Here is a 19,659-nt window from a genome sequence, read left to right on the forward strand (position 1 = left end):
GGTATTTAATTACCTCTGGCTTCTTTATTTCTTACAAAAAAAAAAGAAAAAAGACAGAAAATTTTGAAAATAAATACATTTTTCTCCTTCATTGATGTGCACTGATGAGGCGGCACTGATGGGCACTGATAGGCTGCACTGATGAGGTGGCACTTATGGGCACTGATGAGGTGGCACTTATGGGCACTGATGAGGAGGTGCTATTATGCCGCACTGATGAGCACTGATAGGTGGCACTGATAGGCAGCACTGATGAGCACTGATAGGCGGCACTGATGAGCACTGATAGGTGGCACTGCTGGGCACTTAGAGGTGGCACTGAGAGGCGGCACTGATGGGCACTGAGAGGCGGCACTGATGGGTGGCACTGATGGACACTGAAGGGTGACACTGATGGATACTGACGGGTGGCACTGATGGGCAGCACCATCAGTGCCCACACTCATTGCCCATAGTGCTGCTAGTCAGTGCCCATCAGTGCCTAGATGAGCAGGCACTGATGGGCACTGTCTGGCAGCACTATGGGCACTGACTGTGGGCACTGATGGGGGCACTGTGGGCAATTGTGGCATTTTTTTCCCCCTCTTCTGTAATCAGGGCACTGATTTGTGTCCCCTTACCGGTGTTCTGCTCTCCTCTTCCTCACACTGCAGTCTCCGTGTGAGGAAGAGAGCTAGCGATGAGAGATGATCTCATATGTTTACATATGAGATCATCTCTCATTGCACGGTCTGATCACGTGGTAAATGGCCGCTGTGATTGGCCATTCACCACAATCTGTGATTGGCCGACACAGATTTTCCCCAATGCGCGCTCGCGGGAGCGCGCGGGGAGCCTGTTACCTGGTACGCATCCTTCAAATCGATGGAGGCCATGAACTCCCCCGGACTCAGGGCAGCCACCACTGAGCGCAGGGATTCCATGCGGAACTTCCGAACACGCACAAAGTGGTTCAGAGCTTTCAAGTCCAGAATCGGACGCACCTTGCCCTCCTTCCTGGGCACAGTGAACAGATTGGAGTAAAACCCCCGAAATCTGTCCCGATGAGGCACCGGAACTACCACCCCCTGGGCTCGCAGGTCCTGCACCGCCAGGCGCAGATCCTGCAAGCGCTCCGGAGACAGCTGAAGATTTGAGGAGAAAAATCTGCCCGCCGGTCGAGAAAGGAATTCGATCTTGTAACCCAATCAAACGATTTCCTGAACCCATCTGTCCTGGATGCGGACCAGCCAAGGTTGGAGGAAACCGCGCAAACGTCCCCCCACCCCAGAAGTGGGTGAGGGCGTCCCTTCAGGCGGAAGTGGAATGGGTTGCAGAACCGACTTGACCGGATTTCTGCTTGCCTGTCCACGGCTTCTTCTGTGAGCCTTGGCCTTTGAAGGGCTTGCCCTTGGACTGTGACCGAAAGGCACGAAAGGACCCCTGAGAAGGCCTAAACGAGGAGTTCCGCTTGCCACGGAAGGACTTGTTCTTGGGATTCTGTGGCAAGAGAGTACTCTTGCCCCCAGTAACACCTTTCACTAGAGTATCCAAAGCTTCGCCGAAAAGGCGAGAACCAGCGTAGGGAAAGTCCGCCACCGTCTTGCGAGATGATTGGTCGGCCGACCAACTCTTCAGCCATATCAGACGACGGTTGAGCACCGCAACACTAGACGGGCGTGCAGCCAAAGGGGCCAAATTCAGGTCCGCATCACACAAGTACATGACTCCCTGATGTATCTGATCCACCATAGCCAGCGTGGTCGGCGGAGCCGAATCAGCCACCAGAGTGCGCTTAAGCACCTTCGTCCAATCGGCCACCGCCTGGGCTGCCATAACTGAAGCAAAAATAGGCTTGAGCATAGAGCCAGCAACCATGTATGCATGACGAGCAAGAGACTCCAATCTCCTGTCCATAGGGTCCCGGAAAACCGGAGTATCCTCAGTAGGAACCAGGGTAGCCTTGTTCAAAACGGCTACAGCGTGATCCACCTGGGGCGCCACACACCAACGCTCGTCGGTGGAGGGCGCGAATGGATAAAGCAGTTTAAACTTATTAGGCACTGTAAAGGGCTTCTTTAAATTGCTCCACTGTTCATTAACCGTGTGATGAAACTCCGCAGGGCAGGGAAAAACCTGCGCTGATTTGCGGGTTCTGTGTGTCCCAAAAGAGGACACCCTAGCAGGAGGAGTGGGCTCATCCTCCAGGTGCAGCGTCTTCTTAATGGAGGCAATCAGCTCATCCATGAGTGCAAGCTCTTCAGGCGAGCCAGGGGGAGATATTCAACCCCCTCCACCTCTGCCTCCCCCTCAGACCCCATAAGGTCCAGAAATGAGCGAGACCCTGAGAAGGGCACGCCAGCCACAGCAGCCACATCGCCCTCTGAATCAGAGGAAATGGATAACCTGGCCCTCTTAGCAGATCGTTCAGCCATCAGCACATGCATCTGAGACACCAAGGATGCCACTACAGTGGCCAGATCAGCCCCCTCGGGGGGTGCAGCAGCCCCCTGGTCCCCCACCAGGGCGGGGGGAAACTTTCTATCCTGAGAATCCATGTCCCAAACAGGAATGAGAGAAAAATAGGTACTGGCCCTTTAACACCACGGCGAGCGCAGCCCACCGTATACTAACTGTATGCACCGACCCCACAGGGACAGAGAACACTGAGTTAGGAAGGACAGTACAATGGAGGAAAAACCTGGAGAGAGCACAACAGGCTGCTGCCACCGATCGCTGTTCCAGAGAGAAGAGGAAGTGATGCAAGAGCCGGCTGAACTTATAAAGCCTATGAGGCTACGGCAAAATGGCTGCTCGGCATAAGGGAAAGAGGCTACAATAAGATGGCCGCCGACATGTGCCCGAAAAAACGAGCGCGCATGTCCCCGCCAAAACACAGCGCTGCACCAGGTCCAGATAAACTGGCCGCCCACTAGTACAAAACAATGGCGGACCGCAATAGCGCCCGCCGCTGCCACATGTCTGCACACACATCGCTCCCAGATGAATTCACACAGCAGAGCGGGGAGAGTCCCCCCCCCCGCAGCCCATAAGGCATGTTAACCCCCAACAGGGATCTACCAGGGAGCCCGCACCTAACAGACATGGGGGGGTATACACACAGCCACAGACTGACACCCCAGACAGATGGTCCCCACACAGAAGGTGCTTACCGTACCGGATGGCGTGGGGAGCCGTCTCCAGGCGACAAACCGCTATCCTGAATGACAGGGAGTGCCGCAGCCAGGACGCAGCGGACCGCAGCCGAGACCGCAGAATGGCGTCCAGTGAGGTAGCCACCTCACAGGCAGCATCCCTGCAGCGAACAGGGATGGGTCCTTCATGGCGCCAGGGCGAACCGTAGCTGAACGCTCGATGGCAGGCTGGGGATCCATCTGGCCCTCAGCCCTGGGATCCAGGGTGGCCAGTCCGAGACCCATCTCCGCATGACACATCTTCATCCGAAGATCCCTAACTAAGAGCTGACAAAATAACAGCTAGTAAAGTAAAGAGAAAATACTTGAAATAAAATCAAAAAAGGGTAGAAGGCTGAGACTGAAGCCCCAGCACAGGAAAGCCTGCTACTCCTAAGCTAGGCAAGATCAAACTGAGTTGGGAATGCTGGTGCAGGGAGGTATTGACTAGTGGGACAGCCCCTAGGGGTGTGTCTATGCTAAAAGCTTTTGTTATTAACAAATCTTGTGCCTAGCTACTCCTGCGGAGCAAAGGTCAATACCCATTGGTGAAGACTTGTGAGTGGGCGGCGACTGTCGGAGGACGTAAGAGAAAAATCGATTTTGGGCCATCAGCTTGCTGAGGGTCACCTGAAAAAGAAATGGATGCTCCCGATTTTTTTTTTTGTTCACTTACCTTGATATTGAAGAAAATATACTCACCTTCCTTCCACTTCCTCTCTCTGCGGCCGCGGCCTGTGCCATCACTTCCTGCTTGCGATGACTCCTGGGAGCTGAACATCATCGCTCCCAGGAGTCAATGTGCCTGCACTTCGCTCGTCACTTCCGGTGCAGGCGCGGCATTCCCTGCTAAACAGCTTCTGGGCATACCGCGCCTGCACCGGAAGTGACGAGCGGGGCCGGTGCAGGGCATTCTGGGACTCCGACGTCACCAAAGAGGATGCAGAAGAGGACGCGCTGCCTTCAGCTGCCCACACCTAAGATGGCAGCGCTGGGGAAGAAATTTTAAAGGTAAGTATTTCTTCTAAAAGGTAAGTGCGACCTGGGACAGTTCAGAGGCTATCCATTGTGGAATGTACCAGCCCTGACTGTCCCAGGGGTATTTTTATCTAAAATTCACCCCCGAGGCCAGAACTCTGCTTTAAGAGAAAAGGATTTTACGGTAAGTCAAAAATCCAGTTTTCTTTATCGTTCATTGACAGACACAGTTCTCTCTGATTCATATCAGTAGGGAAGTCCCAAAACAGTGCCATAAAATGAGGGGTGGGAACAGCAGAAAAGAACAGGCAATATAGGACCAGGCAACATAGGACCCATCAGCACAAAAGATGAGGCCCACCTGAAAACAACAGTAAACACCCTCAAGGAAGGCCAAAAGCCCTCCAAACAGCAGCCAGCAAAAAACCTTGTGGCCGAAAAGAGGCATCTGCAGATGCCAGCACATCCACCTTATAAAACGTGGTAAAGGTGTGAACAGACTACCGGGTAGCCGACTTACAACCAGGAGCACAGATGCCCACAAGGCGAAAAGTCCAGGAAGTACTAGGCGCCCAAGGAGAACGCGCCGAAACAGGGAAAGGTAGGACCTGACCCCTAATTGAATAAACCTGCACCACCGTCTGTCCGATACATCCGGGAACTGACACAGCAGACGCAGGCAGTCCCATTCACAGGCCATCCGGAAGTACAAAGAGCGAGCCTGATGCATGAAAAGACTCAGTAGTCGCCAAGTACACCTGGAGTGCCCGCACTCTAAATAGAGTAAGCAATGCCCATTCCATAGGATGTGAGGGCTCAGGACACAAGATGGGAATACAATGTCCCCGTGCAAGTGAACAGCAGAAACTACCTTCGGAGGGAAGGACAGATCCGGACGAAGTACCACTTGGCCCCATAATCAAAATATAGCGAGAAAGACAGGACAATGTCGCCAGTGCCCACTAGAGATGTATAGAACTGTTCGCCGGCGGACAGTTCCCGGCGAACTTAGCATGTTCGCGTTCGCCGCTGCGGGCGAACATATGCGATGTTCGGTCCGCCCCCCATAATACATCATTGAGGCAAACCTTGACCCTGAACTTTACAGTCAGCAGGCACATTTCCAGCCAATCAGCATACCTCCCTCCCACACCCTCCCACCTCCTATAAATAAGCAAGGGCAGCATCCACCTTAGATCATTCTGAAGCAGTGTGTGTAGTGAGAGTAGGGAGAGCTGCTGCTGCTGCTGCTGTTAAGCTAGGGACAGTTAGTCAGTGTTCCTGGTCTTGCAGTGTTCTTGGTCCACTACTGCTGTAAGAACAGCACCCCAAAAAGCCCTTCTAAGGGCTGGTATTTGTGTAATTTTTTTATATATATATATATATATATATATATATATATATATATATATATCTAGCGTCCCCAAAAGCCCTTTTAAGGGCTGGTAATTGAGTTTTTTCTTCTTATATATATATATATATATATATATATATATATATATATATATCTATCTAGTGTCCCCAAAAGCCCTTTTAAGGGCTGGTAATTGAGGATTTTTTTTTTATTTATATATATATACATATATATATATATATATATCTAGTGTCCCCAAAAGCCCTTTTAAGGGCTGGTAAGGTAATAGAGTTTTTTCTTTATATATATATATATATATCTATTGTACACTGCAGTTGCCTGCCCGCTGTGTGTGAGAGGCCACAGACCTACCACAGACTGTACTGTGTGCACACCACACTCATTTCGGGTGGCACAGGCACAGTACCTTGCATTTTAAAAAATATTTTTTTTTTTCCTCTGTCATAATTGCAGTGAGTGCTGTGTCAGGTCCACAGAGTGCACTGTACCCACTGCAGTGCACTGCCCACCACTGATATATATACGGTGGCACAGCATCTTGTTGCAAATTGAAAAAAAAAATATTTTTTATTATTGCAGTTGCCTGGGCTGCCAGTGACTGTCAGGTCCACAGAGTGTACTGTGCCCACTGCAGTGCCACTGTGTGCCCACCCACCACTGATATATAAGGTGGCACAGCAGCTTGCAAAGTAAAAAAATATATATATATTTTTTAATTGCAGTTGCCTGGGTGCCAGTGACTGCTGTCAGGTCCACAGAGAGTGTACTGTGCCACTGCCCACCCACCACTGATATATAAGGTGGCACAGCAGCTTGCAAAGTAAAAAAAAATATATATATTTTTTAATTGCAGTTGCCTGGGTGCCAGTGACTGCTGTCAGTGTCAGGTCCACAGAGAGTGTACTGTGCCACTGCCCACCCACCACTGATATATAAGGTGGCACAGCAGCTTGCAAAGTAAAAAAATATATATATATTTTTTAATTGCAGTTGCCTGGGTGCCAGTGACTGCTGTCAGGTCCACAGAGAGTGTACTGTGCCACTTCCCACCCACCACTGATATATAAGGTGGCACAGCAGCTTGCAAAGTAAAAAAAAATATATATATTTTTTAATTGCAGTTGCCTGGGTGCCAGTGACTGTCAGGTCCACAGAGTGTACTGTACCCACTGCCCAACACTCCTATAGGGTGGCACAGCACCTTGCACTCATAGTACACAACACATTAAAAAAAAAAAATGACAGGCAGAGGCAGGCCACCCCGCAAGGGCCGTCGTGGTCGTGGTGCTGTGATTTCCTTAGGCCCTAGAATAATGCCCAGTGTTCAGAGGCCACCACAGACCCTGAACTCAAAAAATTCTGAGGCCAAAGTTGACTGGCTTACACAGGACACCCAATCGTCTACAGCTTCCGCTTGGAACCTTAATGCACCATCCTCCTCCAGCTCAGCTTCGGGCACCTCTCAATTTACCACTCGCCAGCCCGCCGGCACCACCACCAACACTAGCACCACAGCCGCTTCACTTGATCCGTCAGAGGAGTTATTTTCACATCAGTTGGAAGAAATAAGTGATGCGCAACTATTAGTGCCAGAGGATGTAGATAATGGGGATATGTCTCAGTCAGGCAGCATTATACACATGGACATACATTGTGATGATGATGATGTTGTACCTGCTGCTGCTGCCTTTGCTGAGTTGTCAAGTGAAGCGGCTGATGATGACGATGTGTCTGTGGATGTCACCTGGGTGCCTGCTCGAAGAGCAGAAGAAGAGGGGGAAAGTTCAGATGGGGAGACAGAGAGGAGGAGGAGACGAGTTGGAAGCAGGGGGAGGAGGTCATCGCAAGGAGCTAGTGGCGCAGTCAGACAGCATGTAGATTCGGCACCCGGGGTCAGCCAGACAGCACGCCAATCAACGCAAGCTGTTGCCACCACCAGAATGCCGTCCTTGCAAAGCTCAGCAGTGTGGCATTTTTTTTGTGTGTCTGCCTCTGATATCAGCGATGCCATTTGTAACCTGTGCCAAAAGAAACTGAGTCGTGGGAAGTCCAACACCCACCTAGGTACAACTGCTTTGCGAAGGCACATGATCTCACATCACAAACGCCTATGGGATCAACACATGAGTAAAAGCAGCACACAAACTGAAAGCCACCATCCTCCTCCTGGTCCAGCATCTTCAGCCACGTCAACCACTGCTGTCCTCCATGCCCCCTATCAACAACCCGCCCCTCCGCCTCTCACCTTCAGCAGTCCCTGCTCACCTGCCCACAGTCAGGTGTCTGTCAAGGAAATGTTTGAGCGTAAGAAGCCAATCTCACAGAGTCACCCCCTTGCACGGCGTCTGACAGATGGCTTGTCGGAACTCTTAGCCCGCCAGCTTTTACCATACAAGCTGGTGGAGTCTGAGGCCTTCAAAAAATTTGTCGAAATTATTTTTCACAAAAGGCAATCCCCAACCTGTACTCTATTGTGGAAAAGGAAATCATATCACGTCTGGCACACAGTGTTGGGGCAAGGGTCCATCTGACCACTGATAGCTGGTCTGCAAAGCACGGTCAGGGCAGGTATATAACTTACACTGCGCATTGGGTAAACCTGCTGGCGGCTGCCAAGCATGGAATGCGTGGCTCTGCTGCAGAGGAGTTGGTGACACCACCACGACTTGCAGGCAGGCCTGCTGCCACCTCCTCTACTCCTCCTACTCCATCCTCTTTGCTAACCTCCTCGGCTGAGTCCTCTTCTGCTGTTGCGTCTTGCTCCACACCAACTGCACCCCCCCAGCTCCCCAGGGGCTATTCCACATGCCGGATACGACAGTGTCACGCTGTCTTGGGGTTGACTTGCCTGAAAGCAGAGAGTCACACCGGACCAGCACTACTGTCCGCCCTGAACGCACAGGTGGATCAGTGGCTGACCCCGCACCAACTGGAGATCGGCAAAGTGGTGTGTGACAACGGCAGCAATTTGTTGGCGGCATTGAATTTGGGCAAGTTGACACATGTGCCGTGCATGGCACATGTGTTGAATCTGATTGTGCAACGTTTTGTGCAGAAGTACCCAGGCTTACAGGATGTCCTCAAGCAGGCCAGGAAGGTGTGTGGCCATTTCAGGCGTTCCTACACGGCCATGGCGCACTTTGCAGATATTCAGCGGCGAAACAACATGCCAGTGAGGCGCTTGATTTGCGACAGCCCGACACGTTGGAATTCAACACTGCTAATGTTCGACCGCCTGCTCCAACAAGAAAAAGCGGTCAACGAGTATTTGTATGACCGGGGTGCTAGGACAGCCTCTGCGGAGCTGGGTATTTTTTTGCCACGTTACTGGACGCTCATGCGCAATGCCTGTAGGCTCATGCGTCCTTTTGAGGAGGTGACAAACCTAGTGAGTCGCACCGAAGGCACCATCAGCGACATCATCCCATATGTTTTTTTCCTGGAGCGTGCCCTGCGAAGAGTGCTGGATCAGGCCGTAGATGAGCGTGAAGAGGAAGAGTTGTGGTCACCATCACCACCACCAGAAACAGCCTTACCATCGCTTGCTGGACCTGCGGCAACACTGGAAGAGGAGTGTGAGGAAGAGGAGTCAGAGGAGGAATGTGGCTTTGAGGAGGAGGAATACCAACCACAGCAGGCATCCCAGGGTGCTCGTTGTCACCTATCTGGTACCCGTGGTGTTGTACGTGGCTGGGGGGAAGAACACACCTTCAATGACATCAGTGAGGACGAGGAATTGGACATGAGTAGCTCGGCATCCAACCTTGTGCAAATGGGGTCTTTCATGCTGTCATGCCTGTTGAGGGACCCTCGCATAAAAAGGCTGAAGGAGAACGACCTGTACTGGGTGGCCACGCTACTAGACCCCCGGTATAAGCAGAAAGTCTCTGATATGATACCCAATTACCGGCAGTCGCAAAGGATGCAGCAGCTACAAAATAAGTTGAAAACTATGCTTTACACAGCATATAAGGGTGATGTCACAACACAACGGGAATCCAACAGGGGAAGAGGTGAAAGTAATCCTCCTCCTACCACCACAACCACGCCGGCAAGGACAGGACGCTTTACAGACATCTTGTTGATGGAGGACATGCGGAGCTTTTTTAGTCCTATGCATCGCCACAGCCACGACTCGACCGACAGGTAGCAGACTACCTTGCCTTAACTGCAGATATCGACACTCTGAGGAGCGATGAACCCCTTGACTACTGGGTGTGCAGGCTTGACCTGTGGCCTGAGCTATCCCAATTTGCCATTGAACTTCTGGCCTGCCCCGCTTCAAGTGTGCTGTCAGAAAGGACCTTCAGCGCACCAGGAGGTATTGTCACTGAGAAGAGAAGTCACCTAGGTCAAAAAAGTCTTGATTACCTCACGTTTATTAAGATGAATGAGGCATGGATCCCGAAGGGACTGACAGTGGGGGATGCATTTGACTAAAAAAGGCCTGGTGATGACTGAGATGCCTTGGCCTAAAAATGGTCCACACGCTGCTGTCTTTAATCATTCTCTGCATGCCGGATGACTTACGTGACGTCTCCGCCACCAACTACGGTTCAAGCCGCAATGTTTTAGTGCACTTTCTGCCTTGAAAACCTCAATTTTTCAGGCCGCTGCTACAGCAGCGGCTGCAACAATACCTGCTTTTTCATGCATGTGTACATGCCTCATTTTTCTGGCCTCTGTGGCTGCAAAAAAACAAAAAAAAAGGCACATACATGTGTCAATTCCCCTTCGTGATCGTTACCTTGTCGTGGTGAAGGGGCTTGCGTATCACAATGAAGCGTTCACCTCTAGGAGTGTGTTGGCACACCCCAGATGATAAGGTCGTTGCTTCATTGTGAACCGACCAAAAGCGATCCGCAGGATAATTTTTCATAGAAAAAACATTCATTTTCTTTCATTCTTTCTGCGGAGCTGGGTATTTTTTGGCCGCGTTACTGAATGCTCATGAACAATGGCTGTAGGCTCATGCGTCCTTTTGCGGAGGTGACAACCCTGGTGGTCAGTCGAACCCAAGGCAACATCATCGACCTCATCCCATATGCGTTTTTTCTGGAGCGTGCCCTGCGAAGAGTACTGGATCAGGCTGTAGATGAGCATGAAGAGGAAGAGTTGTGGTCCACTCCCCATCACCACCAGAAGCAGCCTTGTTGTTGTCAATTGCTGGACCTGTGGCAACGCAGAGAGAGGAGTCTGAAGAAGAGAAGTCAGAGGAGGAAGGTGGCTTTGAGGAGGTGGAATACCAGCCACAGCAGGCGTCCCAGGGGGCTTGTTCTCACCTTTCGGGGACCCTTGGTGTTGTACGTGGCTGGGTGGAGGAAGAGACCTTCAATGATGTCAGTGAGGACAAGGAACGGGACATGGCTAGCTTGGTATCCAACCTTGTGCAAATGGGGAGTTTGCGGTTGTGCAAATGGACTGACTGACTGTTGTTAAACGGGGAGTTTGGTCTGTCAGAGTTTGGTCTGTCACTGTGAAGCGGGCGTAACCCTTACACTACTTGACCGATAAAACATCATACCTGATCGTATTCACACACTGGATATTTTAAAGCACGTTATTCCAAACAATTTAGGAATGTTAGGTGATTTATGCCCTTTATGGATCAAAACCCGACTCTGCGTCAACTACGTAATTTTCCATGGGAGTTTTGCCATGGATCCCCCTCCGACATGCCACAGTCCAGGTGTTAGTCCCCTTGAAACAACTTTTCCATCACTATTGTGGCCAGAAAGAGTCCCTGTGTGTTTTAAAATTTGCCTGCCTATTGAACTCTATGGCGGTTCGCGAACATTTGCCGATGTTCGCGTTCGCCGTTCGCGAACGGCGAATTTTAGGTTCGCAACATCACTAGTGCCAACACCTGCACGCAGAGTGACAACCAAGAAGGCCACCTTCTGTAATAAGGTAGGCAGGGGATACCCTTGAATACTCGCAAACAGAGGGTCTAAAAGAACAGACTGCACCAAATCACGGTCCCCAGTGGGTAACGGAGGTCACACCGGAAGCACCAAGTGTCGCACCCCCTGGAAGAAGTCACGCACCAGGGCACAGGCGGCCAACAGCCTTCGGAAGAAATTTGCCAAAACCAAAACCTGACCCTTGACAGTACTCAAGGCCAACTTGTGATCAACTCCCCATTGAAGGAAGCCAAGACCTGGGCCACCGAGTAAGAGCGAGGGGGAGCCCAGGCAATATACGACTGTTTCGTATGAAGAACAAAAATCACCCTAGAAGTCGCTTCCCACGCTTCAAGCAGGGTGGGAATCACTGAAGCAGCCAAACCCCCGTCCTTCAGCACCTGGCATTCAACAGCCAAGTCGGCAAAGTCAGCGACCGCAAAGTCGGACGGGAGATGGGCCCTGGAGACAATAACTCCTCCCTGAGAGGAATTCACCAAGGAGCGTCTGCGGCCAGCCTGACCAGACCAGCGTACCAAGCTCAGCGAGGCCCGTCCAGAGCCACGAGAAAGACCGGAATCCCTTCCACCTCGATCCTGTGAAAAATTATTGGCAGCAACTTGGGAGGAGGAAAGGCAGACTGCAGCTGAGACTGACCTTGGCCCATCCGTGAGCACGCACACACGACCATGCCGGCGGCAGCCGTGCGCAGGTGACCATGCTAAACTCCACGGCATCGTTCAAGTTGAACCTAGCGAATGTTCATGCCCATGACAAAACCCATGGTGCCACCATTGCACCCACCAGAAGGTCCCGGGAGCAGGCCACAAACCGCAGCACTATCCTGTAGATGCGACGCCAACAGGCCCACGTCTGGAGTGCCCTCAACAAAGGCACAACTGCAGAAACACCTCCAGATGAAGGGACCATTCCCCTGCATCCAAGGCCTGTCGACACACCTGAAAAGGGAACAGCGGAAGAGTTGGAACAAGGCGCACTGCCCAATGAAGAATTGACACTTCCAAGGCCGCAAGGATACCCTTGGTGCCCCCTTGGTGAATGACATAAGCTACGGTCATGCAGGTGCCCACTCCAGTGAACCAGGCAAAGCTGGATCGCTCTCAGCCCCAGGTCATTGATTGGTAACCTGGATCCTCCAGGGACCATACTCCCGAAGCAGAGAACCTGCCGAGGACTCCTTCCCACCGAGACAGGTTTACATCCGCGGTAATAAGTGTTCAAGAAAAAGGGGAGGAAGGATTCCAGCTCAAGACTACCTGGTCAGCCAGATCCGAAAGTCCAGAGAGTTTGGATTCTAGTCCCATTAGAGAAGGATCACCTTCTGGGGGATCCCCGAGAGGGATTGAGCGAAAGGGACCGTCTCGAAAGACGGCACAAGCAGTCCCAGAACTCACATACAGGTTCGAAGGGACGACCATGTGCGGGACATGAACCGCAGTCTGAAGTTCCAAGAGGTTTTTGCCCGGAGGGAGAAAACACCCTGACTAAGGGCGAGTCCAAAGTCAGGCCTAGATAGTCCAGTCTCATGGAAGGGACCAGGGATGACTTCTGAAGTTTCAGAACCCACCTGAACGTTCTCGTGGTGACTTCCAAATTCGTTTGTCAGCACTGTAGGAGACTCCACACGGAGAAGCAGATCGGCCAGGAACCCCGGACCAATACGCCCTGCTTCCGCAACAGCACCAGGACTGGAGCTCCACCTTTGTGAAGACCCTAGTAGCAAAAGGGCAACGTCTAAGGGCCATTTAGACACCCCAGGAGAATGTATCAGATGGTCCCCTCCTACACGATCAGCCAGCAAAAAGAGCAGCTCCAGATGGCATGCGAGTGCCAGATGCCACCTGCGCCCCAGGCGCAGCGACCGTTAAATTGCAGGGTGTCACGCACTAAAAACAGCCAGTGCATCCACCAACGCCTGTCGCGGCAAGGAAGGTAGAAATGTCATCCTCATCATCCGAGGAGACAGGGTGCGAGGTAACAGATCCGGCAGGGAGGCCCCACGTCTGCGGTGGCTGAGCCATACTCCGACTCCGAGACATCAGATGAGGCAGGGTACCGGAGAATCGTCTCAGCGCACCTCCCATTCAAGGCTGTCCACTGAGGAAATCCACCCGCCAAGGTTTCCACACCTGAAAAGGGAACAGCAGAAGAGCTGAAACAAGGCACACTGCCCAATGAAGAATTGACACATCCAAGGCCGCAAGGACACCCTTGGTGTCCCCTTGGTGAATGACATAAGCCACAGTCGTGGTGTAGTCGATTGAACGTGCAACGGGCAGCTGCAGGTGCCCGATCCAGTGAACCAGGCAAAGCTGGATTGCTCCAAAGTCAGGATTGAGTCCAAAGTCAGGCCCAGATAGTTCAGTCTCATGGAAGGGACCATGGATGACTTCTGAACGTTCAGAACCCACCTGAACTCCTCCAGAGTTCTCGTGGTGACTTCCAAATCCGTTTGTCATCACCGTAGGAGACTCCACACGGAGAAGCAGATCGGCCAGGAACCCCGGACCTGCCGCAACAGCACCTAGTAGCATAAGCGAGACCCAAGGGCAACACCACAAGCCGATAGAGATCCTTCCCTGTGGCAAAAAATTGAGAACCCGTAGGTGTCCCGAACATAACAGGATGTGAAGGTAGGCAGCTTGATGTCTATGGAGGCCAGGAATCCCCCTGATGCAGGGAAGCCACCGCCGTGCGAACTGATACCAACTTGAATTTTTGATTTGCACAGAACCATCAAAGGACCAGTTGGTCCAGCTTGTTGAACCAGAGCCTGAACTGCTCCACAGAGCGCCAGTAAGCGATCCGGGGACAACCGTACATTGGAAGGGAAAAAAACCTTACCGGAAATAAACGGATCGGGACTCGATCTTGCAACTGGACCACATGACCTCCTGAACCCAGCAGCCTGGGATCCGGGCCAGCCGCAGGTCCTCGACCGGCAAGGAGCTCCCCCCCACCCCCTAGGTGGGTGAGGAAGCACCTTCAGGCTGAGTAGGCCTAGGCCGCAGGTCTGGAAAAAACCCGATCTCATGTTCTCCAGACCAGGGTCGTTTGGAACCACACGCGGAAGTCCGGAAGGACTTCGCGACATGGACCGTCCCTGAGGGACGAAGAAACTGTTTGCGAGCCGAAAGGGAAGAACCCCGACTGCAGCGAAGGCCCTTACCCTTGTTAGCCTGTGGAAGAAAACACTCTTCCCCCCCGTGAGACCCTTATATAATGTCATCCAGGGCAGCGCCAACAGGCGATCCCCCTGAACAGGGAGATCCATTAAGACTGTCGTAGAAGTTTGATCCGAAGACACCCCAGGGGAACGTCTCAGGACGGTCCCCTCCTACATGAGCAGCCAGCAAAAAGAGCAGCTCCAGATGGCATATGAGCCCCCTGCGCCCCAGGCGCAGCCACCGCTATGACCCCAAAATCGCAGGGTGTCACGCACCGAAAAAAACAGCCAGTGCATCCACCAGTGCTTGTCGCGGCAGGGGAGGTAGAAATGTCATCTTCATCATCAGAGGAGACAGGGTGCGAGGTAACTAACCCCGCAGAGAGGCCCCACGTCTGCGGCAGCTGAGCCAGACTCAGACTCTGAGACATAAAATGAGGCATGGGTAGGCGGAGAAACGTCTCAGCGCACCTACCACTTCTCACCCTGGCCCAAATGTTTCCCGAACTGCCGAAAAGGCATCGACGGACAGTGGAGATCCCTGCGGCCTCCATGAGGGGGTCAGGTGGGAACAATTGGCCTGCAGGCAGACAGAGGCTACAACAAAATGGCGGCTCCGTGAAACGCGGTAATCTGGGCCCACAGGGGGACCCCCCAAACGCCCATCCACAGCAGAAAACCCAACCAAGGGCCCCCCTGCAGGATCGGTCGAGCGACGCGGACAGCGCACTCCCCCCGGCCCCCAATACGGCCTGCACACTAGGCCCCCGCCTCAGGTAGGCCCAAACAGTCCCCCACGTGGTAGGGGGTAGGGGGGGTGTCTACATAAAAAAAATTACTTCTATGCCAGGACCAGAGATCCCAGCTAGGAACTAGGTCTTTACTCCTGACTAGGCAGATAAAAACTGGCATCCTATGCAGGAAGAGAGAGGGTGTACCCTCCGGGACTGCCCATAGGCATAGCCAGAACTTTTTTCTGCCTAGTGTCCTACTCCTGTAGGGGGCAGTATTACCCTACTGATATAAATCAGAGAGAACTGCGTCCGTCAATGAACGATAAAGAAATAGTAAGTTGAAAATTTGCGCAGAAGCAATGCGCATCCCAGATATAGAAGATTCTTACCACAATGGTGGACGCTGTTAGCCCGCCATTCCTGGGGAAATGGGAGGTGGAACTCAATGTAAAATGGAATGAGGATGAAAAGGAGAAAATAATGGAGTTTAGCAGACGGAACAGCAATAGATATAAAAAATGAGGGAAATTAACTATACTGTATGTGTTTATAAGGATGGTATGGAACACCTAGTAAAGCAAATAAATATCAACCTAAAAAAATGCCACTATGTTGGAGGGGATGTGGGATGAGGGGAAATATGTCACATATTTGGCGGGAGTGTCCAATCATATAAATTCTGGGAGGAAATAGAACTCATTCAGGAAATAAACGTGAAATAAAATATCCAAAACCCCTGCAATCTATTTCATAATAGTAAACTTACAGTAAAACAATATAAATGACGGTGATACTCCACTTAATAAACGCCGCAAAACATCCAATTCCAAAGTTCTGGCCTATACCAGAAAGCCAAACGATAAGAGATTGGGTTAGGAAGGTAGATAACATCTATTAGAAGAGCTGTATTACACGGGAGAAAATAAATTAGAAAAATTCTTGAAAATCTGGAAAGAGTTTAAAGGTAAAGAGGTTTGGGAGGTGTGTAAAAAGGGGAATAGAAGGAGTATGGAGAGTATAGAAGGGAGCAGAATTTAAGAATAAGACAGAGGGAGTAGGAAGAAGCGGGTAGGTTGGGGGGGGGGGGGGGGTGGTATTCGTTATACTTGTAAGAATTATTTTTTTTGTTGGTTATATTTTTTTTCTCTGAAATTTTGAATTTCAGACTTAAAGTGTGTTATAAGTATAATGTGAAAATAAAATTTATATAAAAACATAAATCGCAGCTTTGAGAGGATAGTGAAGCAAAAGACCATTCAAGAATGTGGGGGAGATTCACAAGGAGTGGACTACGGCTTGAGCCAGTGCTTCAAGAGCCACCACGCACAGACGTATCCAGGACCTGGGCTACAACTGTTCCTTGTGTCAAGCCATTCCTGAACCAGAGACAACATCAGAAGCGTCTTACCTGGGCTGAAAAGAAATCAGCGAATGGTGCAGGCTGTGAAGCATGAGAACCCAGTAGAAATTCCATAATGGTCCTAGACAGGTACATCAGGGGGTTATGTTCCACTGGCTCCAAAATATCAGTGCAGCACCTCAGGAGACTGAATAAATTGCTAGAGTAGCAAACAGAGCAAAACTCTGCAAAAGTACACAGAGTTCCAGATATAGGATGAGATGGTCTCTAATTTGTCATGTGAAAATCTCAGGAAATAAATACCAACCCAATTTACCAGATACATAAAAGGAAGACAAAACCCCAATATTTATTATGATTGATATTATTATTACCTGACTGCCACATACAACATACATTGATACAACAATGATGTCTGTCAACCCCTCCATATTGCCCAATATGGGTTCCTGACTCCTCCCAGGGTAATTGTCCACCCTCTGAATAGGCTTGGTTTGCCAATCAGTCCAATATATCCAGCGACCGTCCTGTTAAAAATAAGATCATTGGCCCAGTAATTCAAATGGCAAATCAATTTTTCTTATACTGTACATTGTGTTGACCTAAAGATTATCACAGTGTCCCTTCATCCAATCAGAGGTCTTTAACTTGTAATTTGGTTCAACAATCCATTCACTATTATCAATTCACAATTCTTTAACCCCTTGGAGCCTAAGCCTTTTTCTGACATTTGTTGTTTACAAGTTAACCACTTAAGCCCCGGAAGATTTTACCCCCTTCCTGACCAGGGGTTATTTTGCAATTTTTTACTGCGTGACTTTAACGGACAATTGCGCGGTCGTGCGACGCTGTACCTAAACGAATTTGACGTCCTTTTTTTCCCACAAACAGAGCTTTCTTTTGGCGGTATTTGATCACCTGTGCGATTTTTTGATCATGCGCTAAAAACATAAAAAGAGCGTAAATTTTGCAAAAATAACAATATTTTTCACATTTTTTTATATGAAATTCCCCAAACAAAGGAAAAATCAAAATCTTTTAACATTTTCGGCCAATATGTTTTATGCTACATATGTTTGGTAAAAAAAATCGCGAAAAGCGTATTTTGATTGGTTTGCGCAAAAGTTATCACGTTTACTAACAAAGGGAAAGATTTTTGTCATTTTTGGTGTTTTTTTTTTTTTAACGAGTAATGGCGGCGATCTGCGTTTTTTTTTGCGGGACTGCGACATTGCGGCGGACAGATCGGACCCTTGACTGACATTTTTGTGACATTACTGCAGTAATCAGTGCTATACATATGCACTGTTACTGTAAAAATGACACTGGCAGGGAAGGGGTTAACTGTATTGGAGAGGGAGGGGTTAAGTGTGTCCTAGGGGCGTGTTTCTTACTGTGATGGGACATGGCTACTAGTGTAAAAACAGAGATCAACGGTCCTACATAGTAGAACCGTCTGATCTCCATTTTTACACAGGGGAGAATGACAGGCGGTTTGTTTACATTAGCAGCCTGCCTTTCTCCCTTCCCGGCGAACGATCGCGAGTGACCGGCGGACATCGGGTCCGCCGGTCACACGCACTGACTTCTTAGGGAACGAGCCGGGGCGGGCGCGCGCTCGCCCGCTATTGGCTCACAAGCCAGTGACAGGCTAGTGACGTACCGGTACGTCACTTTGCCTGGCCGGGGCTGACCGCCGCAGTATATGTACTTGCGGCGGTCGGCAAGTGGTTAAAATCAGTATTTTTTGCTAGAAAATGACTTATAACCGCCAGACATTAGATCTATATACATACAGGATCTCACAAAAGTAAGTACACCCCTCACATTTTTGTAAATATTTTATAATATCTTTTCATGTGACATCACTGAAGAAATGACACTTTGCTACAATGTAAAGTAGTGAGTGCACAGCTTGTATAACAGTGTAAATTTGCTGTCCCCTCAAAATAACTCAACACAGCCATTAATGTCTAAACTGCTGTCAATAAATTGGGCCAATTTAGCCATTTTCCCTCCCCGGTGTCATATGACTTGTTAGTGTTACAAGGGGTGAATGTGAAATTTTATGAACTACCTCAGTTAACCACTTTAAGACCAGAAAGGATTCGTCCCCTTCCTGACCAGGCCCTATTTTGCGATTCGGCACTGTGTTACTTTAACGGACAATTGCGCGGACGTGCGACGCTGTACCCAAATTTTTTTTCCAGAAATAGAACTTTCTTTTGGTGGTATTTGATCACCTGTGCGATTTTTATTTTTTGCGCTATAAACAAAAAAAGAGCGACAATTTTGAAAAAAAAAACAATATTTTTCACATTCTGCTATATGACATTCTCCAAAAAAAAAATTAAAACATTTTAGGCCAATTTGTTTTCTGCTACATATTTTTGGTAAAAAAAAATCGCAATAAGCGTATTTTGATTGGTTTGTGCAAAAGTTATCGCGTTTACTAACTACGGGAAAGATTTATGTCATTTTTTTTTTTTTACTAGTAATGGCGGCAATCTGCGATTTTTTGCAGGACTGCGACATTGCGGCGGACAGATCGGACCCATGACTGATATTTTTGACACTTTTTGGGGGACCAGTGACATTGCTACTACAGTAAAACTGGGATGGGCGGTTGGTAATTGGTTATAAAAGATTTAACCTACTATGTACAATTTATCTGAATCACAGGTGGTGGTAAATATTTTGTTTTTCCAATTCCATTTTCTCTGTATAATACATGATATGATTAGTTTAGCTTAGATACATAACAATAAGTCCTAATACAACAGAAATAGGTGTCATTTGGTTTTAAAATTGTAGTTAAAGTGGAGTTCCACCCTTAAAAGTCACTTTTCCCCATCTGCGTGCTCTGTTTTACCTGAAAAATAAATGGATAATCACGAAGCTGTGCAGGAATGACGCGCCTGCACCAGACATGACGAGCGGGGCCGCAGC

Source organism: Pelophylax lessonae, assembly GCF_965119305.1.
Source record: "Pelophylax lessonae genome assembly, chromosome: 7".
NCBI classification, from domain to species: Eukaryota; Metazoa; Chordata; class Amphibia; order Anura; family Ranidae; genus Pelophylax; species Pelophylax lessonae.